The sequence below is a fragment of the Clarias gariepinus genome, chromosome 11, assembly GCF_024256425.1.
Source record: "Clarias gariepinus isolate MV-2021 ecotype Netherlands chromosome 11, CGAR_prim_01v2, whole genome shotgun sequence".
Lineage (NCBI taxonomy): Eukaryota > Metazoa > Chordata > Actinopteri > Siluriformes > Clariidae > Clarias > Clarias gariepinus.
Genome location: NC_071110.1, coordinates 15793842 through 15808780, shown reverse-complemented (window position 1 = coordinate 15808780; position 14939 = coordinate 15793842).

Genomic DNA, 14939 nt, shown 5'->3' with positions numbered 1-14939 from the left:
TAAAAAGATTGATTGATTTGGTCAATTATGAAAAGATTGTGTTAGTTCTGCATAGTGGTGTGGTTGTGGTTGAGAGACCTTATCGCCTGCGGGAAGAAGCTCCTCCTCAGTCTCTCTGTGTTGGCCTTCAGGGAGCGGAATCGCTTCCCAGACCGCAGCAGAGTAAACAGTCCGTTATTGGGGTGGCTGAGGTCCTTCACGATCTTCCTGGCCTTGGTTAAGCACCGCTTGCTGTAGATCGAGTGCAGGTCAGGGAGCTCGATGCGGATAATGCGCTCAGCTGATCGCACCACCCTCTGTAGAGCTCGTCTGTCCTGCATGGTGCTGTTCCCGAACCAGGTCGTGATATTTCCCGTCAGGATGCTCTCTATGGTGCAGGAGTAGAAATTCTTGAGCACCTTGGAGGGCAGTCTAAAGTCTCTCAAGCGTCTGAGGTGGTAGAGACGCTGCCGGGCCTTTTTTACCACGGTGTTGATGTGACAGGACCATGCCAGGTCCTGCGTGATGTAAACACCGAGGTATCTGAAGCTGTCCACTTTCTCCACTGGGCTCCTGTTGATGACGAGGGTCTGGTAGTTCCTCACATGCTTTGTACTGAAGTCCACTATCAGCTCCTTTGTCTTACTGATGTTCAGGAGGAGATTGTTTCTCTGGCACCAGTTCTCCAGATTTCCAACCTCCTCCAGGTAGGCCGTCTCATCGTTGTTCGTGATCAGGCCCACCACAACAGTGTCGTCAGCAAACTTGATGATGGCGGTGGAGTTGGTAGTGGCCACGCAGTCGTGGGTGTACAGAGAGTACAGCAGGGGGCTCAGAACACAACCCTGGGGGGCTCCAGTGCTAAGAGTGAGGGAGGCTGAGACATGTCCGCCCATCCTTACTGCCTGTGGTCTGCCAGTCGGAAAATTGGAGATCCACTGACACATTGATGAGCTGAGTCCCAGGTGCTCCAGCTTGGTGGTAAGTGTGGAGGGAATTATGGTATTAAATGCAGAACTGTAGTCGATGAAGAGCATTTTCACATAATTCCCCCTCCGAGTGTCCAGGTGAGTGAGGGATGTATGGAGGAGATGAGAGATTGCATCGTCCGTGGAACGGTATGGACGATAAGCGAACTGTAGTGGGTCCAGTGTGTCTGGTAGTTAGGAGATGATGAAGTCTCTGACCAGGCGTTCAAAGCACTTCATCACTACTGAGGTGAGGGCTTCAGGGCGATAATCATTGAGGGAAGCAGGATAAGGTTTCTTTGGGACAGGAGCAATGATGGACTCTTTGAAGCATGTGGGGATCACTGACTAAGATAAAGAGACGTTGAATATCTCAGTGAACACAGGTGCTAGCTGGTCTGCGCTGGCTCTGAGGATACGGCCTGAGATGCCGTCTGGTCCTGCTGCTTTCCTGGTGTTCACTCTCTTGAAGGCTCTCCTCACTTCATGCTCTGTGATGATGAACGCGCTTCCGGTGCTGGCAGTTCAATTCAATTCAATTCAATTTTATTTGTATAGCGCTTTTAGCAATTTTCATTGCCGCAAAGCAGCTTTACATAGTCAAAAGAATTATTTAGGTTTGTATGAAATGTGAATTTGTATGAATCAAAATGGTCAGTTTGTCCCTGGTGAGCAAGCCGAGGGCGACAGTGGCAAGGAAAAACTCCCTGAGATGGTAAGAGGAAGAAACCTTGAGAGGAACCAGACTCAACAGGGAACCCATCCTCATTTGGGTGAAACAAAAAGCAGTAAATGATCTGCATTTATACAGTGTGTAGGGTGGGAGGCAGTTCAGCTATAATAGCTGATGTTAATTGATGTTAATATGGAGTCCAGGTAGTTATTGAAGACCCAGGTAGACTTGTAAGAAGTTCCAGTCATGAACTATCGAACTGTCAAGTCCCCAGAGAAACAGTTGCCAACACCAGTCAAGGCCAGAACCATCTTCTAGGTAGAGAGAATCATTCCCAGACACCAGACGCATCCCAGAGAGACACACGGGGCATCCATGTGACGAGATCTTCAGCCAGAAGCGGGGCACCAGGATGGGTCAGACAGGTCCGGAGGGCAGAGGGAGTCTGGATCACTGGCAGCTCAGGAACGACATGTGTAGCTCGACAGAGAGAGAGAGAAAGAGTGAAAGGGGGGGACAGGAGGAGAGAGGAAAAAGAAAGAGGGGGGGAAAGAGAAGAAGAGGAGAGATGGCAGTTAGTTATGGTCAGTGACTATGGTAAGCAGTGACTTCCTGTCTGCAGCCGTTAGCGCCGCTAGCATTAGCTTCGCTAGCGTCTTTAGCTGCAGCCTCGAAGCGGGCATAGAAAGTGTTCAGCTCGTCTGCCAGAGACACGTCTGCATTTATCATACCGGATGTTGGTGCTTTATAATCCGTTATTGTCCTTAATCCCTGCCACAGGCTCCTAGAGTCACTCTGTTGGAGTTGTGACTCTAGTTTTCTCCCGTATCGCTGCTTCGCCTCTTTCACCGCCTTCCGGACGCTGTATGACGCAGCCTTATATGGCTCCATGTCCCCCGACGCGAGTCCCGTGTTGTAGGCAGCGGTGCGAGATCTCAGAGCGTCGCAGATGGTTTTATCCACCCACGGCTTCTGGTTGGGAAACGTTTTAATAGTCTTTTTTCTACGGTATCATCCGCTAGTTTCCCGATGAATCCCACAACCGCTTCTGTAAACATGCTGACGTCACCATCGAAACTGTTTCTGAACATGTCCCAGTCTGCGTCATCGAGTGCGTCCTGTAACGCGGCCACCGATTGGTCCGTCCAGCGCGCGATCTCCCTCTGAACCGGAATTTCCTTTTTTAGCCTTTGTTTGTATTTTGGCATGAGGAAGATGGCGGCGTGGTCGGATTTACCAAACGGTGGACAAGATTGTGCCTTGTACCCGTCCTGGACTGTTGTATAGCAGTGGTCCAGTGTCCTTTCGCCCCTGGTGGGGCAGGTGATATGCTGATAAAAGTTCGGCGCTGCGCGTTTGAGGTTGGCTCTGTTAAAGTCCCCCGCCACAATAAGCGCAGCGTCCCGGTGTTGTGTTTGGTGCTGTGTGAGTGCCTCATGCAGCTCGCATAAGGCAGTGTCCGTGTCCGCTTGTGGTGGAATATAAACGGCGCTGATTATGACCGATGTAAACTCCCGAGGTAGATAAAAAGGACGACACATGATGGACAGTAGTTCCAGGTTTGGTGTGCAGGAGCGTGTGAGAGAAACAACGCTCGCACTGTTGCACCAGCTGCTGGTCACCATTAAACACACGCCGCCTCCCCTTGACTTCCCCGAGTCCCGTGTCCTGTCCATGCTGTGAACCGAGAAGAACTCGGCCGGCTGGATGGCGTGGTCCGGCACCGCTGGGTTCAGCCATGTCTCGGTGAAGCAGAGGAGATTGCAGTCCTGAATGTCTCTCTGGAACTTTATCCTGGCCCTGAGGTCATCGAGCTTGTTTTCCAGTGACTGGACGTTGGCGAGCAGGATGCTAGGCAGAGGTGTGCGGTGTGCACGGGCTCTCAGCCTGTTCCTGACGCCGGCTCGTTTCCCTCGGGGCCGCCGCTTCGCGTCGCGTCCTTTGTTTTCCCTCAGGATCTCACATGGCCAGCTCAGATCCGGAGTTAAAAACGTCGAATTGTGAGTACATTGTATACCAATAGAAACAAGAGTGTCTCTATCATAACTAATGTACTCCATGGTGGTAATTTTGCCGGTTTTAAAACGCTGTAAACTACCTTAAAGAACAAAAACAAAGAAGAGGTGGTCGGAGCAGTCGTGACCTCACCGGCGCCATCTTGGTTTTTTTGAACCCCGTGAATCCTTACATTCTCCCTGCGCAGTCCTCCGGAGCCCCCATAGGTAATCAGCCGTCCGAGCCGGCGTGCAGCCAAATTACTGCGTCGTCTAAGCAAATGCCTGTAGTTGTTTCACCTGTGCCACAGATGGACTGTGATCAGCTAATCGCAGAGCAGGAGAAGGATCTGGCGCTGCAGCAGGTACTAGCTTGGGTTAAAGCAGGCCGGAGACCGGATTATACCGCGGTTGCTCACCTGGGCATAGAGGTAAAAGCCCTCCACTCGCAGTTTAACCGAATAGCGTTGCAGAAGGGTTTACTCTACTGCCACTGGTAACGGGTGTGCGGCGCTGGCGAATATTTTCAGCTGCTGGTGCCACTAACTCTGTGGGTATGTGTGTTAGGGATGGTGTATGGGCACGCAGGTGCTGGATACTTCGGGGTAACGAAAACTCGGCGGCGGTTGCGCACTCGCTTCTACTGGCCGGGCTGTCATACGAATAGTGAACTCTGTGCACTGATGCAACGTCTGCATGGCAAAGAAGGGCCCTACCCAGCGCTCGCGAGCACCCCTGCAAGACTTTCGGGTGGGGGGACCTATTAAGCGTATGGGCGTGGACATTTACGGGCTGTTTCCCATCTCTGATCGCGGGAATCGGTATGTGCTGGTGGCCATGGACTACTTCATCAAGTGGCCGGAGGCGTTTGCTGTTCCTGACCAGAGCGCTTCCACCACAGCTCGAGTGCTGGTAGATAAGGTGTTCAGCCGATTCGGCGCCCCGGAGCAGTTGCACAGTGATCAGGGGCGTAACTTCGAGGCGGAGGTGTTTGTGGCGGTGTGCGAGCGCCTCGGGGTAAAAAAGACCTGCACCACGACCCTTCATCCGCAAAATGAAGCGTTTCAATCGAGCGTTTCAATGCCTCGTGAAGCGTTTCAATCGAACACTCACCACCCAACTTGCCGTGCTTACCAGGGACCGGCAGAAGGATTGGGACGAACATTTGCCTCCCATGCTTTAAGCCTATCACACATGAGTGCACGAGTCCTCACAGCTGACGCCAGCGGCGTTAATGTTCAGTCGTGAGTTGCGCACGCCTGTGGACCTTGTGTTCGGGCCACCTCCTCAATTGGATTTACCCACAAAGCCGCGGTTGGATATTGTAAGTAAACAACAGTAGCCCACGTTTAGAAAACGTTTCTAATTTTTTTTTCCGAGATGAGGCTGCGTTGGACGGGTGTTATGCGCAGAGCGCCTGGAGATTTCCTGGAACTTAAATCTTTGAAAACTACACTTGTGACACAATAACAATAATATTTCGAACATTTTGCAGGCTGCAGTTTGGAGAAACCAGAGAATAAAGAATAAACCAGTTGTTGGGTTAAAACAGTGGTTCTCAAAGTGTGGGGCGTGCCCCACTAGTGGGGAATACAGACATGACAGGTGGGGCGCAATGAACGGGAGGGAATTAGTGGAAAATAATAGGAAAGTACCTATTCTAATTTATGCTTTTCTTTATTGACAATGAAGATCGGACACTCGAAACTAAACAATTACACGCAAAGAAATGGATCATTAATACAAGTAAATTAAAATAACATCAGAGAAAAAGTGGAACCATAGTGCAACAATAACGGTTTAACGTCGGCATGTTAATTGCAGAGGAACAAAATATATAAGGAAACATTCGGTATTATATATGTCATTTAATTTATTCCAATGTGTATGCTGATGTTTCTGTATTTTTGTTAAAAATTTATATTTTATTAGGCAGTACTAGTCTGGCATTTCTAGTTTCCAGTGTGGTAACAAAGTTGCTTTTTGATCCTTCAGGCGCTGAACAGAAGGGAAGATCAATATCGTTCTACGCTTTTTGTTGCTGTGCGGCATTTTGCGATGATCCCTAAATCATTCGTTGCGCTGTAGGGAATAATGGTGTTTATGCTTTTAAACATGTATAATTTAAGGCGGATTTAGCTTAAACACAATGTAGAGAGGAAATATATCTGGGTATCTTATTTGCGGGTTTATTTACGCAGCTGTTGAATTCGGAGATGCGAATATCAAACTAACTTTACCGCCGTCACAAACAGGTGTTATGCGCTAAAATGCCCCCCTGCCACGGATTGCCCCCCTACATAATCTCTATCAAATATTATATTAGGACATACATTCAAAGGTTTATTATTATCAAATATGTTATTACTATTAAAATTAACCCTAGGCATGTGACAGGCATCGATTAATACAAATCTCCAAAAATGATTATTTTATGGCACATTTATTTAGCAGGGGTTTGTCAATGTACAAATAACAAATTATTTATCACAGATTACACTAAATAAATATTGTTTGTGGTGAAAAATTACAGGAAACGATTTTTATTATAAAATAAGCAATATAGAAAAATACATGTATATGAAAAAAATATATAATTTACATATTATATATATATATATATATATATATATATATATATATAATTTACATAACACAGTAGCGTACTGTATGTTTTAAGCATAATAACATCAATGGATACATTTGTTACATTGACCACAAAAAAGCAGGTGATTCAGCACTATCAGCCTAATCGACCAAAAAGCCAGCCGAAAGGAAAACATGATGAAGCCTATGTTGCGCTTGGATTCATGGTGGGGATGGTGGGGGCAAAGGAGAGACCTCTGTGTTTTGTGTCTTAAACCGCTGACAGCAGACAGCATGAGACAAAGTAGGAAGACACTTATCGACAACACACCCCAGTCACGTTAATAAGCCACTCAACTTCTTTGAAAGAAAGCTCTAGATAAGTGACGAAGTAAGCCTGTTATAACAATAGCACGTGTATTTTATCTGTTTTGAACTTGGTGTTATTTGATCTTATTGGTTTAGAAATTGATTTTTCAATAAATAGTACACTTGGCCGTTTTCGTTATCATTTTGTTGACAAGTGGGGCTTGAAAATTCGCCCACCCTCTTAAGTGGGGAATGAAAGAAAATGTTTGAGAACCACTGGGTTAAAATAACCCAAACAGGTGTTGATTTGTATATGACTCACTACATCTCATTTGACCCAACATGAGCAACACAACAATGTGTTTAGAGTACCCAAAATAACCCAAAATTTTGACCCAGCATAAAACCCCCAACGATGTGTTTACAGAAACAACAGCATTTTTAGTGAGTCTTTTTTGAGTTATTGTAATGATTTATTAAAGTCTATTTAACCAGTTCTTTTTATGTTTAAAGTTTAATGTATTTGAATGTATTTTCAAAAATAACAATAAACAGATATAAACAGAGATAGGCTATATGACAGTTCATTCTTTGTACAAATAAAATTATTAGCTAGTAAACTTGATCATCTGTCTAAACAACATTTAACCAGTGTTTGCTTTTTTTGACTCATTATTATACAATAAATAGCAATAGCTCTGGTTCAGATTTTTAATTTTTGTCGTATAAAGTTTTCAGATGTAGAAAATTACAATTACTGCAGTATTTCTTAGATGCAACATATAGTTAAGACTTTTTATGACTTAATTATATTTAAAACTGCAGCGAGTGTAAAATGTCACTTTGCGCCACCTGGCGGTCCTTTCACAAATTACTTTAAAATGCAGGGGAATATCTTGTCCACCACGCTGCTTTTACGCTACTGGATTCAGTTAAGTTCAGAGGTCATAGTAGCGGCTGTTGTTGGATACTTGTTTTCAGCTGTCGTTTTGCCATGGCGGTGAGTGGGGGGTTAATAGCATTCTGGTTGTCTACCTACTGTATTTGTTCGTGCATGTTATTCACAAGTTCTGACGCGTGTCCTTTTGTTACATAGTTTCACTGACGACTCCAGACGTTCGTTAATTTCTTTGTCTTGTTTTATTTTCAACATCAAAGTACAACGGTTGTTACAGTTTCTTGCATAAATCCACTGTAGTCACGACAAATCGTTTGCTGTGTTCTGTAGCTTCAGTAGATTACAGTTACAACAACTTATTTTACTGAATCTTTTAGCTTACAGTCTCACGTTATCACATTATCACGGTCAAAAGCTTGTGTGCTCCAAACCTTTCTGTATCCTTTTATGTCTTAACAGCAACTGAACAACTAACATGCGTGCTAGACATACAGCTACATCACTGTGGGATGATGTCACAGAACAACTTATGAAATGATGTCACAATACAACTTACGAGTATAATACTAAATGCTTAAACTAATACACTTAATGGACTTAATGCTTAATGCTTAAACTAACAGACGTAATGCTTAACTAATAAATTGAAATGAAATAAACACAACAACAAATTACAAGAATGACATATGGCCCTTACATTTCCAGCCCCTAATTGACAGGCAGGGAGACTGACAATTACACACATTTTTTTTTTTTTTTAACAATAGGGCCACAAAATTCAAACTTTCTTAACGCTTTAAACATTTCGTTTACAGTTTAACTTAATGATTCGCTGTGGTGACCCCTGAAAGGGAACAGCCGAAAGACAAAGAAGTTTACAGTTTAACTTAAGGTATTCATATCACTGCGTACCAAATGACAGGAACATAACTACTGTATAAGGTAATTAACAGTCCATTTCACATATGAGGCACAGCTTATCAATGGGTCTTCCCAGTGTACTGGTTTATTTTTGACCAGCACATGTCTCACAAGTCCTTTTTTATCAGGGAACACTTTCGTGATCCGTCGGACAACCCATGAATTTCTTGGAGAAGACTCATTAATTATTAGAACTACGTCTCCAATCGAGAGTTTTTTTCTCACTTGAGACCATTTTTGGCGCTCCTGAAGCAAGGGCAAGTATTCACGCACCCATCGCTTCCAGAATAAACTGGCAAGGTATTGAATTTGCTTCCACTTGCGACGTGCGTAAATGTCCTCTTTTTTAAAAAGTCCAGGAGGCAGGTTTGGTTGTTTTTTCATCAGCAGCAGGTGGTTAGGTGTCAGGGGCTCCAGGTCTGTGGGATCGTCCGTAGCAGTGGTAAGGGGACGGTCGTTCATTATTGCTTCCAACTCACACAGGAATGTATGCGAGCTCTCATCGTTTAGTGTTTGTTCTTTTAGTACGGACCTCAGGAACTTTCTGACTGATCTTATCTGCCTTTCCCATATTCCACCGAAATGAGACCCAGCAGGAGGATTAAATATCCATTGTATCCCCTTTTGCATGAGGACGCCTTCAATTTTTGACTGATTCCACCGTTGGATAGCTTTTCAATCAATTCAATCTCAGCGCCCATAAAGTTTGTTCCATTATCACTTCTCATGACTGAGACCTGGCCTCTTCTGCACACAAATCGTCGAATAGCATTTAAGCAGGAGTCTGTATCTAATGACTGCGCAACTTCAATGTGCACGACTCTTGTTGTCAGACAAGTAAACAATACACCATATCTTTTAACATTACTTCTACCTCGTTAGACCTCGAAGGGTCCAAAATAGTCTACCCCTACGTTAGTGAACGGTGGGTGATCTGGTGTTATTCTATCACGTGGCAGTTCTGACATTTTTTGTTCGCTAGTCTTTGCTCTGATCTTTCTACATGTCACACAACTGTACAGAAACTTTCTCACAAGGGAATTTGCAGTCGGAATCCAGTATTTCTGCTGCAATTTAGAAAGCATATAATTCTTACCACAATGTCCGACCTGTTTGTGAATGTCTCTTAAGATTAAAGTTGTGATGTGTGAGTTTTTGGGTATAATGACTGGGTGTTTTACATGCTCAGGCATTGCAGACCTACCAAGACATCCTCCAACTCTTAGCACTCCATTCTGCAGTACTGGGTCTAGTTTGGAGAGACAACTATTCATTTTTACGGATGCATTACCCTTTTGTAACATGGAAAATTTCGTCTTTGAATTTTTGGTTTTGAACGAACTTAATAACTTCGTTTTCTGCCCTTGTTAAGTCCTTAATTGTTAGAGACTTATGGTTTTCTGTTATTGGTTCATCTGCGCATTTTCTAGCCTTTTTTGTTCTATGTTTAAGCATGTCCTTGATACGAAGCATCCAGGCAACGGATCTTTTTAACTTGTACCAGTCAGAGTGATAGTTAATCAGTTTACTCACGGTATCTGTGCTCTCTGTAGTCTTTACAAGATTCACTGATGCTGAATGTTTAATCTCAATGTTGTCCTCTTTTATCGACAAATCATGAATGTTTTCCCGCAATTTACTCTTTGGTTCTTTGTGAAAGGAGGGACCATGAATCCAATTGTTGTTTTTCATGAATTTTTTACAGGAAACTCCTCTGGATGCAGCGTCAGCTGGGTTTTTTAAAGTCTTGACATATAGTGGGAGCCACGTCAAACAGCCGCTTGGAGCATGATAGATCCATGACAGGACCGTGACAGGACCATGATCGATCCGTGCACAGAATGTGATCCCCCGCGATGACGTAGTTAACGATGCCCCGCCCCATAAACGCCCCCATGCGCTTTCTAAAAAGATGGTTGCAATGCTGTATAATTCCGCCAGATGGAGCATTGACTGCTTCTGCAGTGTCCAAGCAGCCGGTTACTATATTTAATATATATAACATAACTTACGTCAACATAGTTTCATAAATAGATGATGTGGTAAAAAATAGGGATAAAAAACAATTCATAAAACAGATTTAAATCACTCAATACACAACCCATGATGCTTATGCTATTTTTAATTAATTAATTAATAAAACTACTTATTGCAATATTTTTCACGACATCCTTAATAATACTTAAAGACACGGTAACATCTGTAATTTATCTATACCAGTCGTTGTAGGTACGGAATACAAGTGCAGGCTATGTACAGGTTTTTACATTACAGTGTATTTTATCTATTTCCGTTTAATACACTGGTAGATAATATTTTGTAATATTTGAGTTTCAGTTCATTTTAATGACGTGTTTCTCCCTGCAGTTCACGCAGACCAAAGCGACAGACAGCACACCCGGTTTGTTTTCTTTATTTTATTAATGCACAAAGTTTTGTTTTTAACATGTGTGCATACAAAAAAAAAGTAGACACTTTACAGATATGATTAATATATAGATCTTCTCTGTACGACTGAAACTGAAAGTGTAATTTAAGTTTTTATTGGCGTCATCAGGGGAAGACGCCTCAAACCGCATATATGCGTGCGCAGACCTCAGAGGGTTAAAGCAGGCAAGTCCTCTTATCGCTTTCGATTTCGGTTGCTCGTTGACAGTCGATGCGTGTTTTAGAGATCTCACGCGCGCTCTTCACTCCACGTTCACACTCTTAAATCACTTATCTTAATTTTTGCAGCGGAGCAAGCTTTTGACTTTACATGTTTGTGCATGTTATTGATAAGTTCTGATGCGTGTCCTTTTGTTACACATTTTCACTGACGACTCCAGACGTTCATTGATTTCTTTGTCTCTTGTTTTATTTTCAACATCAAAGTACAACAGTTGTTACAGTTTCTTGCATAAAGCCACTGTAATCACGACAAATCGTTTGCTGTGTTCTGTAGCTTCGGTAGATTACAGTTACAACAACTTATTTAACTGTATCTTTTAGCTTACAGTCTCACGATATCACGTTATCACGTTATCACGGTCAAAAGCTTGTGTGCTCCAAACCTTTCTGTATCCTTCCGTGTCAACAGCAACTGAACAACTAACATGCGTGCTAGACATACAGCTACATCACTGTGGGATGATGTCACAGAACAACTTATGAAATGATGTCACAATACAACTTACCAGTATAATACTAAATGCTTAAACTAATACACTTAATGAACTTAATGTTTAATGCTTAAACTAACAGACTTAATGCTTAATGCTTAACCAATAAATTGAAATGAAATAAACACAACAACAAATTACAAGAATGAAATATGGCCCTTACAGTAGTAGTAGTGCTGTTTTTTTGCATGCCGGTGCGTCAAACAAAACAAAAACTGCTTGTAATTTCTGGGCCCACTAAACGCTTTACATTGGTGGAGAATGCAGGCACAGAACATGGTCCCTAAGGCACCAACATCCCCTGAACGCTATATCGGGCACCTGCTGGAAACAAGTATCCAACAACAGATGCTACTACGACCACTAAACTCAACCAAATCCAACCACGTGGTGGACGAGATATTCCCCTCCCAGACCCAGAAAGGATGCCCAACATCTGCTGTCAAAGCTGACTCCCCATGACGACTTTGAGGCATACCTTAAAACTTTCAAAGAATTGTGGAGTTGAAGGGTGGCTGAAATGTGAGTAAAGTAATATTTTAGTCCCTCTTCTCACTGGGGAAGCACAAAGAGCTTACTTTGCCTTCCTGGGGGGAGGGCGTGGAGGACTATGAGTAAATAAAAACCGAGATTTTAGCCTGCTGTGGATTGTCTAGTACACAGGCCGCTTTAGAGTTATACCACTGGGTTTATGACTCTCAAATCCTTCCGAAGCGCTGAAATGTGCGTTGGCCACACTCTCTCTAGGGCCAGAAAAAAAGTGGTTTTTTTTCCAGAAAGAAGCCCACAACGATGTTTCCCCCAAATGCCTCGTTCAGACATGCCGCAAGATAAGCTCATGTCTACAGAACCAGATCTCTCTCATTTAACCTCCTCCCGGGGCTTTTGGCCTGAATGTCGGCCAGACATAAATTATCTCCCTGCTCCCACCCACTGGGTCCAAGTCGGCGGTGCCCCACTCCCAGCACTCATAGACACAGGGAGTGCCTACGCAGGAGCGCTCTGTGTGAATCCCTTTCTATCACCTGTGTACATGCCGACAGAAAAGAAGTTTTACAATGGTGGATAAAAAAGGAGAAAACCGCATGATAGTGGGGATCATGCCCAACCTCCCAGTCCCGTTGTTACTAGGGAGAGACTGGCCTGAAACATACCCAGAAAAAAAAATGAATGCGGGAAAAAGAAAACTGCAAAGGTCCAGCATCAGCTGAAACCTGCGACGTTCTGACCGGCATGGCTTGCACAGACAGTAAAAGAGGAAGCAGATGCAGAAGCAGAAAGGGAGGAAAACTTTTAGATTAATCCCTTTTTCCCCTCTCTTAGCAGGTTCAAAAAGCTGGCAACTTCACTCTGCTACAAAGCGAGGACCACAGGCTAAAACACTGTTGAAATCAGGTGCTACAGATAGGAGTGGTGGAAGGAAATGACAGGGGAAATTTAATATTATATTGTCTGGTAAAAAAACTGACTTCTTTACTATCACACAGAGCAGAGAAGAGAACCCCGGGATCTGCTAGTTGTCCTGCAGGGTAAAATAGACGCCATCATGCACCTCATGCACACGCACCCACTCGGCGGACATCTCAGAAAAAGAAACACCAAGGTAAAAATTTGAGACATACTGATGTTACTCATGCGGGATTCTGGTTTTACCGGCACTGAGTGGCGCTATATAACTATAGACTGACGCCTCGGGCATCAGTTCATTCTCTTAAGGATTAATGAGCTGCGCTCCGTTAGAGCTGCACATAGTAAAAAAAATCAAGTGAAACGTTGTAGTTAAACGAATTCATAATCATTGTATTGAAATTACAGTACATAAAAATCAAAACATTGTCAGGCCGTGCTACTGCGTTAGCAGATGTCAATGTGTTTTTGCGTTATTATAAGAATTAAATGCAGTAGGCTGTTATGATCATCATAATGTTTTTTAATAAATAATAACATTTTAACAAATTACATTTTCACATCCCAGCACCCCCCTTGCGCTGATGCATCTGTTTCTTCAGTACTTGAATTACCCCCCCCCCCCAAAAAAAAAAAAAAAACCTCTTCCCAGTTGTGTTGGACTAATGGCACTTAGTTATTAACCTAGTTAACCCAGTTGTAAGGGTCCACCACCAGAGGTCACTGTTTTTTATTTATAGTTTTTGTTGGCTGACTCAGTTTTCCAGCAGGCACCTCGGTCAGGTGGTGCAAGTGCACACCTGAGCCGAGGTAACCATTAAGCCATCTATAAATAGCTGTTTAGTCTGGGAAACTGGGTCGAGCATTTTTGGTATCACCACTGTCATTTGTATGGGCAGTTTGTTTTAGTTTGTTTTTGGTCTTTGTTTAGTTTATATTTTGATTTAAGTTGTGTTGACTTGGGCTCTCTTATTGGCAATGTTTCTGTGTATGTTCTGTGGGTCTTTGTGTGTGGAGCTGATTCAGTCCTGTCCTAGGTGTATGTATGTACTGTTTCTTGTCCCCTTGTTTTCATGTGTGTGTTTAGCTAGTACAGGTAAGTAGATAGGTGTGTGTTTGGCTAGAAGTGTGGGTAGCTAAAATCTAGGTTAAGCTAACTACCATGCTTCTAGCCATAGCCCCTTTGTGTCTCTAGCTATTCTGTGTTTCCTGTCTTCCTGGTGTCCTAGTGAGCTTGGCCTTGGAATATCTCCTAGCCTAGCCCCCGGGTATCCCTTGTCTCTGTGTTTCTGTGCCCCAATTCCCTAATGTGTGTTGAGCTATTAGGTAAGTGTAGCTTAGTGCATGTTGGGGCTGAAGACATGTTTAGCTAGGTGTATGTGTAGCTGACTGCCATGGTTAAGAGCCATCTTAACCATGTTTTCCATGTTAACCTAGCTGACTGCCATGTATTTAGCCCTAGTTCCGTCTCCCTCTAGTCTCTACATGTCTCTCTCTAGTGTCTCCCTTCTCTCTGGTCCCGCCACAGGACGTGTCATTTGTCCCCCTGCCTGGGTCCCGCCACAGGACGTGTCATTTGTCCCCCTGCCTGGGTCCCGCCACAGGACGTGTCATTTGTCCCCCTGCCTGGGTCCCGCCACAGGACGTGTCATTTGTCCCCCTGCCTGGGTCCCGCCACAGGACGTGTCATTTGTCCCCCTGCCTGGGTCCCGCCACAGGACGTGTCATTTGTCCCCCTGCCTGGGTCCCGCCAGAGAGTCCTTGTTAGCACAGAGTTCAGTATTGTTTGAGTTTGGTTGTTCCTTTGTTTGTGTCTTTATTTATACTTTGTGTTGACTGTTCATTAAAGACTCTTTAAAAGAGACTTTTTTTTTTTTTTTTTGATTACACAACCCCTCTGCCTCTATGCCTGCTCTCTCGGCCCACGGCGATCAACACCTGCCTTTACACCCCATTCGTGACGCCAGTGTAAGTATGTATCCAATGATGTAAACTTTAAAGCACGTTTTGTAATTCGCTCTGAATAAGAGCGTCTGCCAAATG